The following is a 9,697-nucleotide window of genomic DNA, read 5'->3' on the forward strand; positions in this document are numbered from 1 at the left end:
CCATTTGAGATGATTTTGCAATTTTTTGATTTTTGTAATATGTTTATAACTATTTATGAACTACTTGCTATAATAATGAATTTTATTTAACTAGTATAATCAGAGTAATATGAGAGCTATGGAATTCATACAGCTAAAAAGTTGATACCTAAATTTTTAAGTTTGTTTTTTTTTTCCCTTTTAGAACCTGAATAGAACTACACCAATGGTCTTAATTGTAAAATTCTTTTTTTCCCTATAAGTCCTATAAGTAAAGTTTGCCTGTGAGTTAAGAAACCCCCAGTAACCAGTCCTTAGCATGTAATTCCTTTTTTTGAGAGCCTGACCCATCTAAAGATTTTGATTTTCTTTTTCTCAAAATAGCTTACTTATCCTGTTATTGCATGAATGTAGGATTCTCACAGATTTGATTTTTTACTACCAGGAATACATTTGAAAAAAATTTGTGGTGCCCTTTGGAATAAGAACACAAAAGAAATTTACCTACAAAATTTGACCTTAGAGGTTTATACATTGTACAAGGATCTTTATAAAATAAATTCTGGCATGCCTAATATAGAAAGAAGCACTTAGAAAATGTTGTCCACATCTCAATTGGAAGAACATATGCTCTGAGGATATCTTGGCAGTTTTCACCTAGGATATTGTTTTTTTCACTGAGGAGTGATACCTTGGCTCCTAACTGCTCTGAGTAGAAAGTGTAAGATCTTGTTAAGAATTAACTTTTCTAAAACAAGAAGCTTAATTTTCTTCTTTTTTTCCCACCCTCTTTTTTCTCACCGTTGGGAGTTTCGTGATGATAAAATCTAGGTGAGTATAGGTCCAAGACACATAGATAGAGGGAAAGATGGCTTTTCAAAAAGGAAAAGAAAAAACAATTACCTGCAGCTCCATAAGACCCTGAGTTCTCTAGTTTGTAGGCATCAAGCTTAGTCAGTTTCATTTCTCTCCTAAGGGTGTCTTCCTGTTGATCTTAAAATAAAATTTTTGGGGGCAAGGAACATCAGATTGGTATGGGAATCTCTAAAGGGAATAGGTTCCATTCCAAGATAGGAAGTCATATTTGTTACTTTTTTAACTTGTGTCTTTGCCAGGGCTTTGGGGAAGGCCCAAGATTGGCACTTATGGTGTACTAAGCAACTTTGCAAAATGCCAAATTCTTTTAAAAATTGTCTGTTTCCTCAGCCTAAATATGGATTTCTCTGTTAAGAAATCCCCCCATTTGCATTTCTATTTAAATCTGAAAGCTTTCAAAACATATGGCAATTTGAACTGGAAATTAAATGTCATCAATACAATAAAAAGATATGTGTTCAACATTTTTAAGTGCGTAGGATCTTAAGTTTTATATGATGCTTTGGTTATCTAAGAAATATTTTGCAACCTCTCATTTATTTGCAAACTGCATAATTAATAGTGTTAAAACTAAAATAATGAAGCAATCTGTAATGATGATATTTCTAGAATTTAACTTTTAACTTTGAGGCTAAAATCAATGTAATTGCTATTTTTCTTCTTTAGAAAAGGGTGTTTGTAAAAATTATTTTTATTCCCAAACCAAGAGTACTTTTAGATTGCCTTTCACTTCCATGATGGTTCCTCTTCCTTTCCACCTCCTTCAGGTTTTCTCTCTCTCTCAAGAATATTCTAGTTCATAAATTACTGTTTCTCATTAAACACTACCTTTTCCCTTTCAGAACCCTTATTTCCTCTAAAATTAATCAAATAAACTAATTAATCAATAACAAAGATTAACATCTTTTCCTATTTTCCTAAAATTGAGTTTATTGATTATTTTAGCAAACCACTAAATTCCTTAGCACTAGGAAATGGAAATTTGTTCAATAGGATAGAGTTAGTGAAAGAGTCGAATCTATATGGGAAATAATTTTAGAAACCTTCAAATTAGATGCCACTTTTCTTGTATGCAAACACTAACCTAATTTTTCCTACTATATATTTCTTTCTTTTTTCCCCATGACCAGGAGAGCATAGACTTTATTGGACTCACACTGGCACCCTGTGTTTCTTCAGCACTTTTGTATATTTGTGGATTTTGCCCTCCACATTCTCTTCTTGCTTGCATAGTTTTGTGAGCTGCTGCTTCTTTCTATTGTCAATCTTGACTTTCTCTTTCCTCTTCTCTTCCAGTGTAGCAGTCACTGCCTGACACTCCCAGCCAACCTCATGGACTAGGTGCCCCAGATAGGCAAACTTTCTAGTTGGCTTCAATTGGACAACTTTCGAGAGCATCTGGGATGACCGTGCACTTCCGCTTGTCATACTTGGGAGGGATGTCATCAAACACCTTTAGGTGCTCCAGGGTGGGCTGGCCTCACTGGGTCTTGTGGGGATGCATCCCTCTCAAAGTCTTCCAGAAAATGCGACTGGGGGCTCTGAAGTACTACAGATCTCAGGAAGGGTTTGTGTTCTGGAGGAAGACCAGGTACTTCAACTTTTTTACTGTAGAAGTTCCCAGAGATGTTGATGCCTTTGCAGGAGACCACCACCACCTTCTGGCCCAGGAGGACTGGCTTGGCCATACTGGCCGCCAAGCGGTCCATCAGATGGCCCCACCCATCAATCACTATCACCTGACCTTCCCCTATGTTGGCCACTGCCCTGGAAAAACATCTTTGTCATACATTGCAAGGAAATCTTAGAATAAAATCACAGGGTTGACTCAGAGGTTGATGAAGAAATTGGCTGAGCAACTTTTGGTGCCTCAGAGCAAGTAGAAATCAAGACAGAGAATGGGCTGGAGGAGGATAATTCCAGTGCTCAGTTTCTCATGCCAAAGAAGAGAGAGAAAAGAGGAGACGGGAGCAACAGAGACCTGAAGAGAGAGGTAGCTAGAAGACAAATTTTCATTAAAATCATCTCTTTCCAGATTGATATTTTTAAATATAAAAAATAAAGTATATGAAGTTGTAAACCAACTACATTAAAATATCTATCCATCCATCAGTCTTTAAAGTTCATAGGTCCTCGGTCAAGAATCCATGGTACAGAAGAGCATTGTGTTGTTTAGTTGTAATTGTTGTAGTTGTTGTTTTGGATCTAGACTTGAGATTTTAAGAGACTTCTACTTTGGAATCTCTTTTCACTGAAAGAATACAAATATTCTGTAACTCAAAATTTTGGAGAGTTTCCTCAAGCACTGAGAGATTGTAATGTCATCATAATAACACAACTAGTATGTGTCAAAGTTGGATCTGAACTCAAGTCTTTCTGACTTTATACCTCACTTTATATTGGCTATGCCCTCTAGAGAAGTGTAGTGGTTCACAAAGCTGTCCTCTATTTCATTAATGATAGATATATTTTCTCATGTAGCATTGTGTTTTGAAGGGTAAATTAGTTGCAACTGAATACCATTTGTCTTTTGGAATATTATATTCCATGATCTTCACTCCTTTATATTTATAGCTATGAAATTTTGTTTGATTCTGACTATGGTTCTTTGGTGCTTGTATTCTCTTTTTCTGGTTCTTGGGTTGGTGAATTATTTCTATTGTAGCAAATAAAATTAGTATAGAAGGATATATTTAAAGATATTAGGGTTTTATTGTAATCCATATTGGTAATTAAGCTATGTACCTGGTAAGATCTAGTTCAAATACCTCACTATACAGCTGACCCCAAGCTGCTTCACAGGAAAAAGAGCATCCCAATCAAGTTCTGAGTCTTTATACCTCTATGTAATCACACTTCCTGCCACCTGTATTATATACGAGGAATCATGGGAAATGTAGTTTTCAAGTCCCCTAAACATCCACAGGAAGTTTATATCATGGATCTCAGTATTAAGACCCCACCAAATTTCCAATATCACACTATTCACATATATTCTGCTTAACCCTCTTATCTTAATGTCTGCAATTTTATTTCATAGTTTCTTGAAAAGCAATATAGATAAGGAATTTATTTAAATGCATAAGAATAAAAGCCATTCCCCATCTAGTAGTCAGTCTCAGTGACTCTAGAGAAGTTTCTTGCTCTAGTAAACTATTTAAGATTATTAGTAAGATGCATTAGTAGAGGAAATTTCCTCAAATGGGAGTTCCGTAAGGAAATGAAATGTCAAGGTCAGGCTCTATTACTATTTATATTCTTTTGGTGATACTCTATGATTAAGAGCCACTGAATACCATAGTCTCTAAACAATTAGAGTTTGTAATTTCACAAGAGACAATGTAGAGGTGTATGCTATACTTAATAGCCTATTATAACTCCAAATATGTACAGTAAAAAGCTATTTTATTTATAAGATGTACATTCAAAAACTGCCTGTGTGACTTTCATCAAATCAGTGCCTTCACTCATCAAATGAGGAGCTTGGACTCATCCATTATATCTCTGATCTTTCACCTAATCAAGAGCTATGTGAGAGATACAGCATAAAAGATGCCATTAGAGAGATCTGTAAATAAAAAGGAAGATGGGTGATTTACGTGGTGGCAGTTATAACAGATGGATAGCCCACATGTATAGAGAGCCAGCCTCTATATGGTTTTGGGGTCCTGAGTGGTGTTTTGGTGGCATCGGATTGTTAAGACAGGAAAAAGAAAATAAGAACAAACAGACTAGTGCTTAGCCCATGCTGTCCTGAACTCTGTGGGCTTTGGAGTTTATTATATACTGATTTCAAACAAAGAACACAAAGAAAGAGTCACAGCTGTGAAGGGGTCACAAATCACACACAACCCATTAAAGTCTAAAAAGTAAAGGGATAGGTAGGTACAAGGACAATGGCCAAATTCCAACCACCAATTAGTAGGGGATAATTCTGGGAGTGGAAATATTTTATGGAGATGCTCTGGATTATAGGTTTGCACCTGGTCAAATAAAGTTCAGACTAAAGACTCCAGTTTTATCTAAGTATGCAGTCTTATCTAAGTAATGTTTATTAGGGTTCAGGCTTCTTAATTATCAAGGAGAGGAATCATTAACTCAGTAGATGCTGGTCTGCTAAAGACTCAAAGCTTTCCAATAAGAATATTAAGAAAGGTGGGGATCTAAAATTGAGTCAAAAGAGGAGCCTCAGATTTTTACCTTAGATAACCTATGCTGTCTGTGTCCTGACATGCAGTGCAGAAAAATCATACACACAGTTTTAGTTGCCGATGATTTTGTAATGGGATCCAGATAAAATATCTATTACAGACTCTGTTTCTCTAAATGACTCCTAATAGCCTTTTGGAGGGATCAAGTTTTTTTTGGATTAACCTACCTGCTGGTACCAGAGCTTTTCAGGGCTCAGGTGACCAGAACCAAACACAAAGACTGCCTCAGCCTGGATTGGTCACGTAGGGAATCCAGATAACAGGCCCTAAAATTTATCCTATTTCTCCAATGGCTCTCAACACACATGTTGTATTGTCATCCTTGGAATTTTAAGAAAAATATGGATGTGAGTTGAATTGTACAGAATAGGAGAACATAGTTATCTTGCAGCTTGCACTGTTGAATGGTAATATTGGCTGAAAGACCTCCAAGGCATCATATTCCATTACATTAGTGTACTGACACTTATTTGACCATTCTTGTAATGTTGGACATTTAGGTGACATGGGATTTAATTTGTGATCTTTAAGGGAATCATTTCAGAAGAGTAATGAGGGTGGAAGTGAGATTATAAGCATTTAAAATCTTGTTCTCATTGTGCTTTAGAGGATAAAAACTATATAAACTTTTCAAAGTCAAACAAAGGCAAAGCAACCTGCAGTAGCACACATATGGAAAGAAACAGGGTTTTGTAGAGCTAAAATCCCTAACTTAAACAGCAGAATTTTCCCTCTTTACAAAAGCTGTACTATGGTGACTGTTCAGAAGGATGAAGTTCTGCTGTGATGATCTTTACTTCCCTTTTCCTTTATTAAGGTTTGGGTTTATTTCAAAGCTGCAAAGACTTGTACTTATAGGAATTGAAGGGTTAAAGGAAAAGGTTAATAAATCTTCCCTGTTGTATATCATAGGCCTCATGTTTGCCATCAGAGACTTGGGCTGCTTTGAACTTTGGCCAGAGTTCTCAGCAGCTTCCCAAGGTCTCTCTGACTATGTGGAAGATCAACATACTTCTGTGAGATTAACCCTTGTCTCCCAGAATGTGTTGTCTTCATAACTTGATTACATTTTGAGACATGCTTTGCCGGGCCACTTCTGGAGGCTCAGAATCTCGGCTGGGTCTCTGAGACCCTAGAAGCGGTGATACAATCTACAGTTGGCAAAATGCCATCTTTGTTTTGAGGTCAATAAAAACCCCCTTCTGGAAAGTGGATTTTGAAGTCTTACCCATGGAAAGTAAGCTTTGCCTGGGGCTTTCCTGAACAGGATCCTGAAATGCTGAACGAAGGGACTTCCCAGCTAAGAATATGCAGGTGTTCGAGTATCCCCCGTTTGGTGATGCATCTTTCTTCTCTGTTTCTCTCTTATTATTGCTGGTATTGTTGTATTCATTTATGCTTTCTGTCGCAAGAGAAATTGCTGGATCTTTGCATAATAACCAAAAGCCTATTTCTTTTTACCTTTTTACTTAAAAATGCTTTGGATTTTTAATAAAGAGAAATGCCTGATTGTAGGAGCAAATCACAAACCACAATTATTTAAGTTAAGCAGCTGCATACTTAACACCTTAACATGACAAGGATCCTTATTTACTCTTCAGTCATCATAAACAATTGGGGGGAAATGATAAAATGTTACTCCTATATCTGATCTTCTACATTTATTTACCTCTGTTCATTTTGCCTTTCTCCATAGATGATATTGCCCCAAAATTTCAAAACCCTTTCCAATGACTATATGCCTCCTAAATAGAGGAACCCAACACACTTAGAAATTTTGACTACTCAAGTGTTTTATTCCTTACTACAACCCTTTAAAAAGTTCTCTTTTCTTTGGGCAACTGTCAGTTCAAAAAGATGTAAATCTTTGGAATTTATAAGCTCCAGGCTTACAAGATTTTACATAAAGGTTATTTTGATCATTTATCTTTTTTGAGGGTCATAGAGACATGAGCAGAGATAGAGATATAAACATGTGACACTATTTCAAAGTCCTCACAATTAGTTTTAAAGATTCTATTTTCATTCAAAATTCATTTCAAAGATGATTTCTGAGTAGCTCTCTTTGCTTTCAAACACTGGGCACTGTGGGAGTTCACCTTCTCTGCTTGTATTTCAGGATAATGTTTGCTTTAATGTCTTTTTACATTCCTGTGGATTGTGGGAATTTAACTCCAGAATGATTACGAAAACCTTTTTCTCCTATGAAATCTTAAGTATGTTCTTTCTTTAAAAAGGTACTCTTTTGCATGTTAGATTAGAACACAATTAAAGTTCATATTGTCATAACACAGCCTGCTTTCGCCTTTTCCCATTTCATTCACACTAATGACTTTTGTGTAGGTTTCCAGTGGTTCTTTTGGTTCATTCTTTGAACAGGTAAACACATTGGCACTCAACATTTTCTACTGACTAAGTAAGGCTTAGTAAGGGGGCAGCTGGGTGACTCAGTGGATTGAGAGCCAGGCCTAGAGACTGGAGGTCCTAGGTTCAAGTCCGGCCTCGGACACTTCCAGCTGTGTGACCTTGGGCAAGTCACTTGACCCCTATCGCCCACCCTTACCACTCCTGGGCTAAGGACTGTCCCTAGCCCGGATGAAAAAGGAGGAGGGTTGGGCGTGGGGCTAGCAACCCCACCCTGTAAAAACTACATCTGCTAAAGAAACTGCAACCTAAAGTAGGGGCAGCTGGGCTAGCTCAGTGGATTGAGAGCCAGGCCTAGAGACGAAAGGTCCTAGGTTCAAATCCGGGCTCAGACACTTCCCAGCTAGGTGACCCTGAGTGACCCATTGCCTACTGGTTGTGGCCCTATGCTCCTAGAATGGAGTCCCAGGATTAAAAAAAAAAAAAAAAAAAAAAAAAAAGTAAGGCTTCCAGATTGTTACTCATTCCTATGACTTTTTCTAACCAAATTTACAAGCCAGCAATAAACTTTTGCTAATAAACATTTATTTAACATTTTAAAGTTTCTAAAGTATCTTACCAATATTATTTCATTTTATGTTCACAGTGACCTAAGGAGGTAAATGCTATTATTGCATCCACATTATAGAATAGGAAACTGAAGCAGATAGAGGCAAAGTAGCTTACCTTGGGTCTTAGCAAACATGTAAGGACAGAGTTGAACTCATTTTTTTTCTGCTCCTATTCTGGTGCTCTACTTTTAAAGGCATCTTGGTGGCACACTGGATAGAGCCCCGGAACCAGAATCAGGAATTTAAATCCTGTCTCACATACTTACTAGCTATATGATTCTGGTTAAATCATTTAACCTTTGTCTGCCTTAGTGCCTTTATCTGTACAGTAGAGGTCATATTAGCACTTACCTCCTAGGGTTGTTGTAAGAATAAAAATGAAATAATATTTATGAAGTGTTTTGCAAACTTTAAAGTGCTATGGTAATAAAATAGTATTGTGAAATATAATTTTATGTAATATATTACATATAATATATGTAATATATTCACAATATAAAAAATATAATTCTGCTATTGTTAAGGTTTTAAAATCGCAAATAGCCTTTGCTTCTTCTGCTGGGAGCCACTCAGAGAAATAGGGTCTTTATCAAAGGTCCCATCAATATCAATACAGATGGCAAAGCCCTGTACTGATTCTTATGGCCTGAAAAATCGGGCCATAGGTTGGATGGTTCACCCAATCTGTGAATCCCTTCTGATCAACACTTTTTATTATTGAAACTATTATAATCTAGATTTTTAGGATAGCCTCAAGACCTATAAAAAGCCCCTAAGCACCCTATAGTAAACCAGCATTTATGAATTAACAGCCCTTTCCCACAACCAAGAATAGCAGAAAATAGCAGAAGCTGCTTGTATCTTTTTCTCTCTGCTTCAGATGTCTCAAGGACACTGCATGACAGGTCCAAGCAAATTTCGTTCTCGGTTTAGTACCTTCCTACACTGAGCTGTACCTCACAATCTTAAAGGCTCATTCTTTAACATAGCTTTTGAAGTACGGAAAACTTTAAAATTTAGATAAAGTAAGACTCATTCTTTAACCTTGAGCACTGTCTCGTCTGGGTATAATCTACATGAGAAAAAATGTGTGTACTATATGCCCACTGTGATGTAATTCTTATTACCTTGAGTGTCCTTACAGCTTTTGATTTTAAATGTACTTTGTAGACAAAACTGTTCTTGGAAAAAAAGTATAAAATAAAGCACAAGCTCGGGGGCTGGTGGAACAGTCATGAGCTAATGTGTTGGACTGACGGTTCTCAGTTTCTGCTTCGTTCTTTCTCACCTTTCCAGACCCCTGGAGCTGCTGGCTGGTGGCCAGCATTCTTCTACGCAAAAAGATGTATAGATGAATCTGACACTTAATAAGGTAAACCATCAAACATTAGAATATAATAAAATATCCATTTATCTAGAACAAAGACAAAGGTAACTGGTTGTCATTAGCCACTTTTAAAGTGAGGGAAAAAAAGTTTGTTGGTTCAATATTAGTAGATATCATTTGAAACAGCTTTCAAATATTAATATATGTATATATATATATATTATAGGATTGCAACTATCACTTGGTACATAAATCTTCAAGAATTGGTTAAAGTTTTGAGAAATTAAATATCTTACTTAGGGTTCCACAGTCACATAGGAGAGATATAC

General features: G+C 36.6%; 1 pseudogene; it reads right to left on the bottom strand.

Moving 5' to 3' along the window:
- Positions 1-2,007: 2,007 nt before the first annotated feature.
- LOC123250153 lies at positions 2,008-9,368 on the bottom strand (annotated as a pseudogene).
- Between the last annotated feature and the right edge of the window lie 329 nt (positions 9,369-9,697).

This window comes from Gracilinanus agilis, chromosome 5 (genome assembly GCF_016433145.1).
Source record: "Gracilinanus agilis isolate LMUSP501 chromosome 5, AgileGrace, whole genome shotgun sequence".
Taxonomy (NCBI): domain Eukaryota; kingdom Metazoa; phylum Chordata; class Mammalia; order Didelphimorphia; family Didelphidae; genus Gracilinanus; species Gracilinanus agilis.